The sequence below is a fragment of the Notamacropus eugenii genome, chromosome 1 (genome assembly GCF_028372415.1).
Source record: "Notamacropus eugenii isolate mMacEug1 chromosome 1, mMacEug1.pri_v2, whole genome shotgun sequence".
Lineage (NCBI taxonomy): Eukaryota > Metazoa > Chordata > Mammalia > Diprotodontia > Macropodidae > Notamacropus > Notamacropus eugenii.
The window spans coordinates 70,528,352-70,540,418 of record NC_092872.1 but is presented as its reverse complement, the minus strand read 5'-3'; positions in this window follow the sequence as shown (position 1 = coordinate 70,540,418).

Sequence of the window (12,067 nt, the reverse complement as noted above, 5' to 3'; positions counted from 1 at the left end):
TGGAAAAGAAAAGAATCTTCAGAGAAAGATGAGAAGTTCTTCTCTGGACATGTTGAGTTTGTCTCCGAAGATATCAGAGATACTGAGACATCCAATTTGAAATGTTCCATAGGCAATTGGTATTTTGGTACTGAAACTCAGGAAAAGGAGAGGATGAATATATAGTCCTCACGGTCTAGTCACCCTGAAAAAAACTGCACCAACATGTATGTGTGCATGTGTATACAGGTATATGTGTATATATGTTTTATATATGAATTTGTATATAGAGAGTTTATGTGTATATGTGTGTGTACATACACGTAAATATGTGTGTATGTGTGTATATATGTGTGTATATACATATATAGATACACACACACAGTTGTATTTCTTATTCAGTTGTAGTTCAGTCATGCCTGACTATTCATGGCCTCATTTGGGTTTTCTTGGCAAAGATACTGGAGTAGTTTACCATTTCCTTCTCCAGTTCATTTTATAAATGAGGAAACTGAGGCAAACAGGGCTAAATGACTTGCCCAGGATCACACTGCTAGGGCCTAAGACCAGATTTAAATTCAGGAATATGAGTCTGCCTAACTCCAGGTCTAGCACTCTAGCCATTGCACCATATAGCTGCCCTAAGTGTCTGAAGCAGGTGCTCTGCCCAAAGGAATGTCAATTTTGATCACTGAGACCTCTCACAACCCTTATCTTGGAGTTTACAAGGACCATGCCTAACCCAAATCACTCTGACTGTCATCGACTGGCCAACAATAGATCCCGGATCAAGTTCAGCTTCTTCATTCTTCAGGACTTATTTGGCTCAGAGTAAATATAAACAGCAATTGTTTCAGTTTTGACTAAAAACCTTCAGGGTCTTCCCTTCCCACACGGATTAGTTTTTTGTTTGTCTGTTTTGTTTTTTTTTTTGACTAGGCCAAAGAGGGCATTCTCTGGACTTATTAAAGACCTAAGCTTAAAAAGACCATGTTTTCTGACTGTATCCAGGGCCATCTCCAGTCATCCTGATCTCTAACTTGCCACTGGAACCAGATGACTCCAGAGAAAAAAGTGAGTCTGGTAACTTTGCACAACCCTGCCTCACTTAAATTTAATTCACTTGGAAATCAAGTCATCACCTCCCTGATATCATGATCCTTTTCAAGAATGAAGGACAAATGATCAACAGCAATAGCTGTCCTGTGTGATATAAATATATAATATGTAATATATTTGTGTGTGTGCATTACAGGATCACAAATTTAGAATGGGAAGAGACCTTAAAGGCATTCTAATGCAAAAACCTAGTTTTAGAATTGAGGAAACTGAGACCCAGAAAGCTTACATGACTTTCCCAAGATCATACAGGTATTAAGGGTCAAAGCAAGGATTTGAATCTAAGCCCTCTGACTCTCCAGTATACCATATTTCCCCTAATGTATCTGGATGTAGATTTGTATATCTGTAGCTGGTTTCTTTCAGGGGTTCTTTATCTGTGTCATAGACCCCTTGGGAGGTTGGATGAAGTCTATGGATCCCTTCTCAGAAAAAAGGTTTTCATATGCAAAAAATAAATATGTAGGATTACAAAGGAAATCAAATATATTGAAATATAATCACCAAAGTATTAAAGTAAAAACAAAGCCAAGTTCATGAACTCAGGTTAAGATGCCCTGATATAACTAGGCTATAGAATATTATGAATAATTGTCTAGACACAAAGTAGTTTAGTACCTAGGTTCTATCAAAGTAATGTTGGCATGGAAAAGGAGGCACGCTGAAGTTGCAGTTAGAGAAAAAGAAAACCAATAGATGTCCTTCAAATAGACATTCCATGAGCTCCTTTGGTGCCTAATAAATATTAGGAGAGTTAGAAGAATTATTTCAGCTCACCGCTGGACTACCAGTGGAGGATTTGTGGAAAGACATAGACAAGTGTCACAGGATGAGAAAGCATGGGCTAGTGTCCATCTATGCCATGGGAGGAATGTTTCTATCAATAAGATCCTACATTAAATGAGAGAGCAAGGGAAAGAGAAGGAAGGGAATAAGCATTTATATAGCACCTACTATGTGGTGGGTACTCAGCCAAAATGCTTTGCAATTATTTTCTCAGTTGATCTTTACAACAACCCTGCCAGGGAAGTTCTGTTACAATCCTCATTTTGCAGTTGAAGAAACTAAGGTAAGCAGGTTAAATGACTTGCCCAGGGTCACACATCTAGAAAATGTCTGAGAACAAATTTTAATACAGGCCTTCCTGACTCCAGGTCCAGTGCTCTATCCACTGTACCACCTCTCTGCCCCATGTTGTTTAAAGTACTAAAGTCAGTTTGTACACAATATTCCTAATTATGTTTAGTTTTCTTTCCTTCTCTTTTTTGGCCTGAAAAAAATCCCTTTTGTTGTCCCCTATCCACAACTAATGTTACAGAAGCTGCATTTGGGGAGAACCATTGACCTCTAAATACTCCTGGACTACTTGACACATAGCAGCCCTCTTGGTTCCACAATGGGGAGCCATAGAGTGAAAAAGTAATAATCACCAGTTGAAAACACAATCAAACAAGAAGGATTGTGAACACAATCAAAGAACCAAACAGGAGGTACTTAACGAAAAAATTAAAAGGAAATCTTGCCAGGAGGGCTGAAGTGATCTGCTGCATGATTAAGAGTTGAGTTCAAAGCCAGACCCCTTGCTTAGGAGAAGAGATGCTTTAAATTAGTCCCTTTGTGCCTTATGCTTGGCTACCAGGAAACTTAGCTGCTCTTGCTGATGATATTTCACATTATCTTGGAAATACATTCAGAGAAACTGAGCAGAAGGTTTCAAGGTTTATGATGGGAAAGCCAAGAGGGAATGAAGAAAAAGGATGTACAAACCATAGATGGATGGTGCAGAAATCTAACAGCAGAATTGGCAATGTTTTGAAAGAGCTTCTAGGCTAATTTAATGAAGAACACATTTTCTCTAATGATGTTTTGTACTAGAAAATCAGGATAGAAAATAATGCTGTCATGTAAAATATACTCTATTGGGTACACTGGAGACCAAGCATGTGACAAGTAATCATATGAATATGTAAGACAGGCTCTCCTCTCTCTCTTTTTTTCTCTTTCTCTTCTCTTTCTTTCTCTCTATCTCTGTCTCTCTCTCCATACATGCATATATACACATATGTATGTATATAAAACATACATGTGTATTCACACATACAGGATAGATATGCATGCATACGTGCATGCACATATATGTATACATATATATACAAAAATATGTGTGTATTTACACACATATTTGGGGTATCAGGGCATTTTCAATGCTGGAAATCTAAATCTAGGTGTTTCTGAATTTGAAATTTTTACTTAACAGTGTGTACCATTCAAACTACTGTCTTCAGCACGTTCTTTAAAAACTAGAAAATAGAAAGCCTTAGGAAAGGTATTCTTCATTCAAACTCCACAGAGATTTTTTTGACTGCATTTTTGGCCATTGATTTCATTGGGTGAAGGAACTTTAAGAAAACTCTCTCCACCAATGCAAATCAATACCTTCTCTGTAGCTTATGGTCTTAGGTAGTTGACTAGAGGCATCTAGAGATTAAGAGCTTTGTTTAAGATCACACATCCAGTTTGTGTTGAAAGTAGGACTTGAATTCATCTTCCCACCTCCAAGGCTACATTTGCCTCCCATAATAATAGCTTATTATTACCATTAGTTGATGTTTTTGTGAACCTTTAAGCCTTGCAAAGTACTTTATTTGTAGGTATTGCATATGAATCTCACAACAACCGTGTGGGATAGGTCTTTTATTACACCCATTTTACAGATGAAAAAACTGGCCAGGGTCAAAAGCAAGTAAGGGTCTGAACCCAGAGATTTCCAACTGCAGGTCCGAAACTTTACCCATGATTCCATGCTACCTCTTGTAGTGGAAAGAACACTGGTTTGACTCCCAGCCCACTGTTTTACTAGTATATAACCCTGAACTAATTACTTAACTTCTCTGTTTCAAATTCATCTAAAAATAGTGATAATATTTATACTACTTACTCAAAAGACTACTGTGAGGAATGGTTTCTGGACTACAAACACCTACAGAAATGTTAGGGATTATTATAAAGAAATTAATACTATTTTTAAAAAGTTTTCCATTGGTAAAAATGAACATGGGAGGTAAAACCATTTTTGTTGAGGAAATATATTATTTTCTGCCTGCAAATTATTTAGTATATTGCTGATAGGAAGGGTACATGTTAGGCTGCTACTGAGTACTACCCGGAAAGGTCTTTCCAAAGGAATAGTGGGTCCCAACTTAGGATTTAAGCATAACGAGCACCCAATCAGAAAGCTGACTTCTAGTCTCAGCTCCACTGGTATGTTTCTGTAGGTTCCTGGGCAAGTCAAGCTATATCTGTTTCTTTCGCCTGTGGAAGGAAGGACAGGGGAAGAGGGGATTGAGATTGGACAACATATTCTCTAAGATCCCTTTCAATTTGAAAACCTATGATTTATGATCTTATTTAATGTCCAAATCTTTCCTTCATTAACCAAATCTTCCACTTTGGTTAAAGAAAGAAGTGTTGCACATTGCCTGAGAAATTAACTTCATTATTTCTTGACCAATTAAAGAAACAACAACCCGACAGCAAATGTATAAATATCTAACTCACAATGATTTTTTTCCTTTCTTCTTTGTGTCTTTAGAATGTAACTAGAATATGAAAAGAATTAATTTTCAGCGAGTGGCTGCAAGGGCTTCCCCCCATACCCACCCCACCCTACCTGGACAGTGATTTCCTGAAATACTATAGGCTTATTCCTATTACTGAAGGAATATTTTTAAGTGGAATTTTGTGTAGGATGTAATCATGTATTAGCTTCAATTGCAACTGATTTCTTTTCATCTCAGAAGACCTGAGTTCCCATACATACTTTAGGACACAAGTGTAAATTAGGTCTCATCCTTATTTATGTGCCTGAATGTCATCCATGTCATGGCTGATAGAGGAGAGAGGGAAGGGGCAAAACTTGAGTACCAAGGAGGACAGGTTGGAATGAATATTGAATAGGTGAGCTAAGTGAAACTTAAGAGCTACTCTCTTTTATCCAGTCACTATTACTTCACAATCATAAGCAGAAAATTCACCCGAACCTTATGAAGGCAAAAAAGCAATGTGAGTGAGATAGAAATTGAATTGGTGAGTTGAAGACCATGAAAGGACCAACTGTAATATGAAAAGTGACCTGAGCCTCATCTTGACAATGATTCTAGGAGCATTTTAAACAAAGATAACACAGTTATCACAGCTTCCTAGGTAAGTGTGCAAAACTCCACTGTGGCTTGAAGAGGTATTTTAAAAGAGCATTGCCTCACTTAACTGTCATAGATTTCAGATTGAGAGAGAAAAAAAGTAAGATATTTCACAACCCCCCATACTCATTTTACTAGTTCCTTTTGATTAGAAGATCATAAATTTAGCATTGGAAGGTACCTTGGAAGTCACATAGTCCAATTCTCTCACTTGACAGATGAAGAAACTGAGATATTAAAAGAATTAGTTGTCCAAGGTCATGTAGACACTAAGCAATAGAGCCAAGATATGAAGCCAGATTCTTTGACTATCAATCTGCTGCTTTTTTCAAAGTGCCAATACTGCTTTTTCTCATATTTAAAACTTTCCCAGGCTAGTAAAGGAAGGTTTTGTAGGAATGAAGAGTTGCAAGAAAAACAAAGCAGTGCCAGGCTCAAATAGCTAACTGAAGTTCAGTTGTCTAATTCTCTCTTTTTCCACCATTTGGGTTAAAGTAATGAGGAAGACATGCCACAAGGTTAAAACATAGAGGCTTTGATTTTATATGGTTAGTACCTGAGTTTTGAGGCAAAATTCCCACTTGACTAAAGTGTATTTAAAACATGGATGGGAAATTCTAACTTTGGGACTACATGGGTTGGGACTGGGGGGATAGGGCACCCAGATTAATTTAGCCCATCCATACCTTCTGGTAATATTTAACTGCTTGGTCATTGCCACTACCAGGGCAAGTGTGTGAACAACTTCTTGCCAAGAATGGTGCACTGGCCATCACTTTCAAAATAGAGCTTCTGAAGACCAAAGAGTAAGAACAGTTGAAAATCCATTAAAAGTGGTAAACTGGCTAAAGAAGTAAATTAATTTGAAGATTGTTGACTTAATTAGGTGACAATGAACACAGTAAACTGGTGTTCGTTAAAAATAACAGCAGGTGTTTATAGAATTTCCTAAGGTTTAAGAAGCATTTTACATTCATTTAATCTTCATGACAACTCAGCGAGGAAGGTGTTTCATATCTTCACTCATTTATTCATTCATCCTTTCATTTATTCATTCATCAATTATTTTTATCCACATGGGGGTACTCTTGTAAGGAACTGTGCCTACCAAAGTAAGTTGACACATTTTCTGGAACATAGAGCTTTAGAGAGTTGATTGGCACACTGGCAGGTAAAGTAATTTGCCCAGGCTCACAGAACCAGTATAACTTGAACTTAAATCTTCTCCATGCTGAGGCTGGTTCTCCATATGCTAGCCATGTTGTTCTCCTCCTCATTTTGCACGAGAGATTAATGAAGTTCCAACTAGAAGCAGTTCTATTACTCTGCTAAGAATAATGGGTCTAGAGTCAGGAAAATCTGAGTTCAAATCCAGTGTCAGACACTTATTAGCTGTGTGACCTCGTGGAAGTCATTTACCCTCCGCTTGCCACTGTTTTCTCATCTGTAACATTAAGATAATAATAGCACCTACCTCTCAGGGTTGTTGGGTTGTTAATCAAATCTAGTTTGATTAAATAGATAATATATATAAAGTGCTTATTATGGTGCCTAAAACATAGGAGGAACTTAATAAATGTTTATTTCCCCTCCCTTCCCTTTCAAGTGACTTGCCTATGATAAGTGATAGAGATAGGAAATGAATCCAGGTTTCTGTAGATTCGCAAGTATAGTTGTCTTTCTTCTACTCCACACTGGGAAAAAAAAAGATATATTTATTTTTATTTCTTTCTGGCTCTAAAACCTATGATCCCATTGTCTGCATTTGACTTTCAAACATTACTGAAAAAGTACCTGTTCTCTGAGAAGATGTACTTTGGTCATCTCTAATGAGCTTATATCATTGATTGGAGTGTATGGGATATCCAGGGAGGATAAAGCACTTCTGGTGTAAGAGCTTTTCAGGGTTGCTTCTCCAACTTTGGTGTCCACCTGTCACCCAACTCTCATCTGTGGCTCCAAGAAACTGTAGCATGTGTAGAAGCCACACTCTGTGAAAACATCTCTATATATTGCAGTTTTATGGTGTGTTATGTGGGTCACCTTGAATGAATTCACAGACTCTGACCATCTCCAATCCAAGTAAAGTTATTTACTGAGAGTGACATCTCTCATGAAACAGGCTGGATTTCAAGAGGAACTGGCAACTTCAGTAATACAAGACAGGCAATTTTACAGTATAATAATGCTGATTACACAACAGAAATTATGAATATTAAAAAGACAGGAGGGGTTTGTCAAGGGGACAATAGAGGAATAGGGTAAGGGTCCCAGACTCAATGGAACTGTGCATGCAATTACTTACAATGCATACAGAAAAGCCCAAAGCGGGTCATTAATACATAATAATGATGTTACAAAAAGCCTCTCTAGGCCATAAGCTCACCTAAAGGGCAGCTTTTGCTGTTACTACACGGATACCTGGTTAGAGAAAAATTCCTTCTATTGTTTTGGAGTCCACATCCTGCTGGGGCAGTCTGATGCTGCTGTTTACTGACTAGCTGGCTATTGTGGTCCTGTCTGAGATTAGATGGATGTGGCTATGGTTGGGTGCATGGACATACCTGTTGTTTCTGTGGGAAATGTGAGGAATGGATCTGGGGGCAGTGATTGGGATCCCATCACATGGATATAACTGCTGTCCTAGTGGGGCATGGCTGTGCACATAGCTGCTGTTCTAGTGAGGCAATGAGGCATATATGAGGAAGTTAGGATATTGAGTTGTGGTGCTGTGGGCAGGTAGGGGAAGTGGGCCTGCTGTTCAGTGAGGTTTGGCCGAGGGGGAGGTAAGAAGGGCCTGTGGTATGGTTAAAGCCAGATTGTGTGGTCGAATCAGGATATGCCTGCTGTTCAGTGAGGCCCATAAGGAAGTCGATCTATTGAGGCTGAGGGCAGCTTTATTAGGATTCCATCAACTGAGTTGAGGATAATCGATAGGCTTCAAACCCCTCAATGAATTAGGGGAATATCTCCCCCAAGCATGTGAAGCCTTTCCTCTGCAGAATGGGAGAACAAGAACAATTTGTTCTGATGGCAATGAAGGCAGCTGAAGCAGGAATTTCACTAAAACTTCATCTAAGATACCAGGGTCATCTACGGCATCCTTGAACCATTGCCAATTATCTTGACTTGTTTTGCTAATCAACTTCCCTGTCTCTGGAAGACAGAATGAGGCTGATGATTGTGCAACTCTGCCTCACTTAAATCCAATTCATACACAAGTCATGACATCACCCCATGATAACATCGGTCCTCTTTGAAAACGAAGAACAAAAAACATCTGTGTTCTAAAATTTCTTATTTTTCACAACTGTTCAATGAATGTACTCCTGTTTCCTCTTCATATTGCATAACTTTCTAGCTGCATACATACTATGGAGCCAAAAAGATGAAAGTTTATGACAAAGAGTCACATCGTAAAAATATGTTTGTGTGTCTTTTATTTGAGACAATTTTGCTATAAAAGCACATTTCAGTCCTTTAAAATACCCATCTAGATGATTTAGTGTGTCAAATATAAGTTCCATACCTCTGTCAGTGGTAAACTCCCAGCAAACACATAGCAGTTCAGCAGAAATTGGCTTCTAAATTCTGTAACAATGAGTTAGGTATGTTCCCAGATGAGTGCCATTTTCTTACCTGGAAAAAATACTTACCAGGTTCAACTCAAGTTCTTTGATATGTTTGCTTTTTTTATCATATTGTTGTTATTGACAGAGAATATAAAAGGTTAAAAACTGGATCAATTCACAGGCCAAATAGATATGTTAGTGTACTATATTCTGGAAATTAATTCAGGATAGCAGCTTTGATTTTCTTTTCTTCTTTCTTTTTTATTTTTAAATTGCATCTTCTTTCTCATTTCAGTCAATTTATTAGAAGTGTATTTAAAAATCAGAAACTTAAAAACAACCAATTGGCAATGCATTGACCTATAAATGTAATGCTGATTGTCGTGTGCTTCTGCTGCAGTAGGGAGAATCAAAATGGGTGTTTGAAACTGCAGGTCCCTCCGGGAGAAGGAGATAATCACACGCTGACAGTACACTGGGGCACTTTAATGTCCTGAATGGAAATTGGAGGACATCGAGACAGTTTATGAGTCCTGAGAGAAGAAAGAAATGGATGTCTATAACCGTAACACCCTCTCTCTGTGGGAGGCAGTCTACTTCTTGGCAAAGATTTCAAGCTTAATGTTTCCTGAATTTCTCTCTTTGCCAGCACTACCCTACAAGGAGTGGGAGCAGGAGGAGAGGAAAGAGGAAGCAAACACAAGAGTAACTTAAATGGATCCTTCTCTGAATTTTATAGCTATCAAGGATCAATGGAAAGATGCCATCGTTATATTGAGGGATTATTTCGATTAACATTAATTAGTATCCAATTGTCTACTGAAAACAAAATACAGAATTTGAGCAACCAACCTAAATTTAGGTTGTTAGTTTTCAACAATAAAGGAAAATCAAGCATTGTTTGGTAACCTTCTCTTTGTAAAGTCTTTGGCACAAGGAATTTTTTGGCACAAGACACTCGTCTATCAGGTCATGAAGGACTTAGTTCCCCACAAATAGCTCTTCTATTAGTATATGTGATAGAAATGAATAAAACAGAGTGGCTTACCATGTAGCATTTACATGACAAGTTCCCTGAGGGCAGGTAGGACTGATCTTATCATTATGTGCTCCTCACAACTTGCACACTTTTATTTGTAGTATATACTGGATAATTGTTTATTGAGTGGAAATATTAGTGCCTCTGAGTCTACAACTACTTTAAGAAGTACATTCTGTACTTCTTTAAAAAATTATATCTATCTATCGAGAAGGGCTTACACTGATGAGAACTTTGCAGGGGGTGGGGTTGGGGGGAGGGAAAGAAGGTTCAGACCTATGAGTTCAATGACATAGGGAATTCAGCATACCTCCACCAATTCAATGCAACTTTGTCTATAACTTGACTCTAAGAGTTGTGTCAGACACTGAGAGGTTAATTGAGTTGTGGGTGACCACACAGCTAATATGTGTCAAAGGGAAATTTGAACCCAGATCAGACTACCTCTCTAAGAATCCTAGTAAGATTTTTAATGGATTGTCTGGAAAATGTAATAAGGCACACAATGGATTTCCTTCTAGTTTGGTTGGAATGCTGGGGAAAAGTTCAAATAGCTTATCTTAGGGTCTCAATGGTGAGTTGCTTTCCCAATATCTAACAGTAGCAACAACCATGCTTAGTGATGTTTTTTCCTTCTGAAATTGACTTGAATAACTGCAGAATATAGATATGTACTCATTTTGATTCAGTGTTGTAGCAAGGTAATAATCATGTAGATGAAAGCCCTATAAAAGAATTAAGTGTTAGGGTGATTATTGAAACTTTTAAAATGCATCGAAGTCCTGCTTTCCAACTGTACTTTCTACAAAACTTCCCAAGTAATTTCTTTTCTGTAGTGAGTCTGGCTCATTTTCTTTTCATTCTGTCTCTGGAGGGCTTTTTAAAAATATTTCTTTTTCTATTAGGGAAGAGGTAATGAAAAAGGAAGAACTAACTTCTATTTTTTCCTCAATATGAGAACAACAGGAAGAAGGGAAAAAAAGAGAAACCTATTTCTCTCTAAGAACGTTTTAATCATTTGATTGCTAATACAAATGCACCACAAAGCAGGAGGCTGAACAGTCTAGAAATACCAAACATACAAAGAAGTATTTGTTCTTTAAAATATTATCTTAAAAGGAATGAGGCAGAAAGAGAGAGGGAAGGGCATTCAGAGTTACCTTGTAGAGTGACTTGGATGATTTTCCTGACTTCATAAGGACTTAAAGTTAAGTGACTTTTTCTACCCTACAAAATTTCAGAGCAGCCTGAAAGTCTATAGAAAAGGTACTTAATATTTATTGCAAAGGTTTGTAGGTATCCTAGGAAGCTACTATCTTCCCTCTTGGCTTGTGCCTTCTTTAGCTGTTAGCCAGTGTCCTAATAGCAGTGTTTCAGATGGGATTTCAAAATCTCTCACATGTGAGGAAGCTTACATGAACTTATGCAAACTAAAGAAAACAGATCCAAGAGAAAAAAATATGTGTATAAATATAATAGTAAAAAAAATGACAAGGCAGATAAATTTATTAAATATAATGATCAAAATTAGTTCAGAAAGGTTCATTATGGTCTAGAATGTTGCATACTCTGTTGGTTTAGTATGCTTAACTATTTATTATAAGGGAATGCTCAGTGTGTGGGTCAGGGCTGGGGACTGGAGTGGAAGGAGAATGACTTGGAAAATAACTGTATTCCAATAAAATTTCAATTAAAAAAGATGAAAGTTAAAACTCCACATCTGCCACATGATTTTTGTTTGTTCCGTTTTCCTTCTCTTTTGGTAGGGATGGGGAAATATAAAGAAAATACAATAATACTCTAGCACAACCTTTCTCTCAGCTCTGATCAGATTCTTCAGATATCAGGGTTTAAAAAAAAAAGACCACATTACTCTGGGGAACTCACTGGAAGTCGTTTATGCTAATGAAATAGCAGAATCAATCCAAAAACAAGGTTAAGGGGAGAGAGAAAATGAGTAAACACTACACCTGCAGTGTAAAATTATTATTTTTTAAAATATGATTGATCAATCCTATTACTTTACCTTGTTATCCATTATTTGAGACTTCTAATTTTTCATAGAAATATGAGCATTATTTTATCACATGTCATATATTATTGTCTAGAGTCTGGATTTCCTGGAAATTGCCCTTAAACTCACTATGGATGTCAGAGAC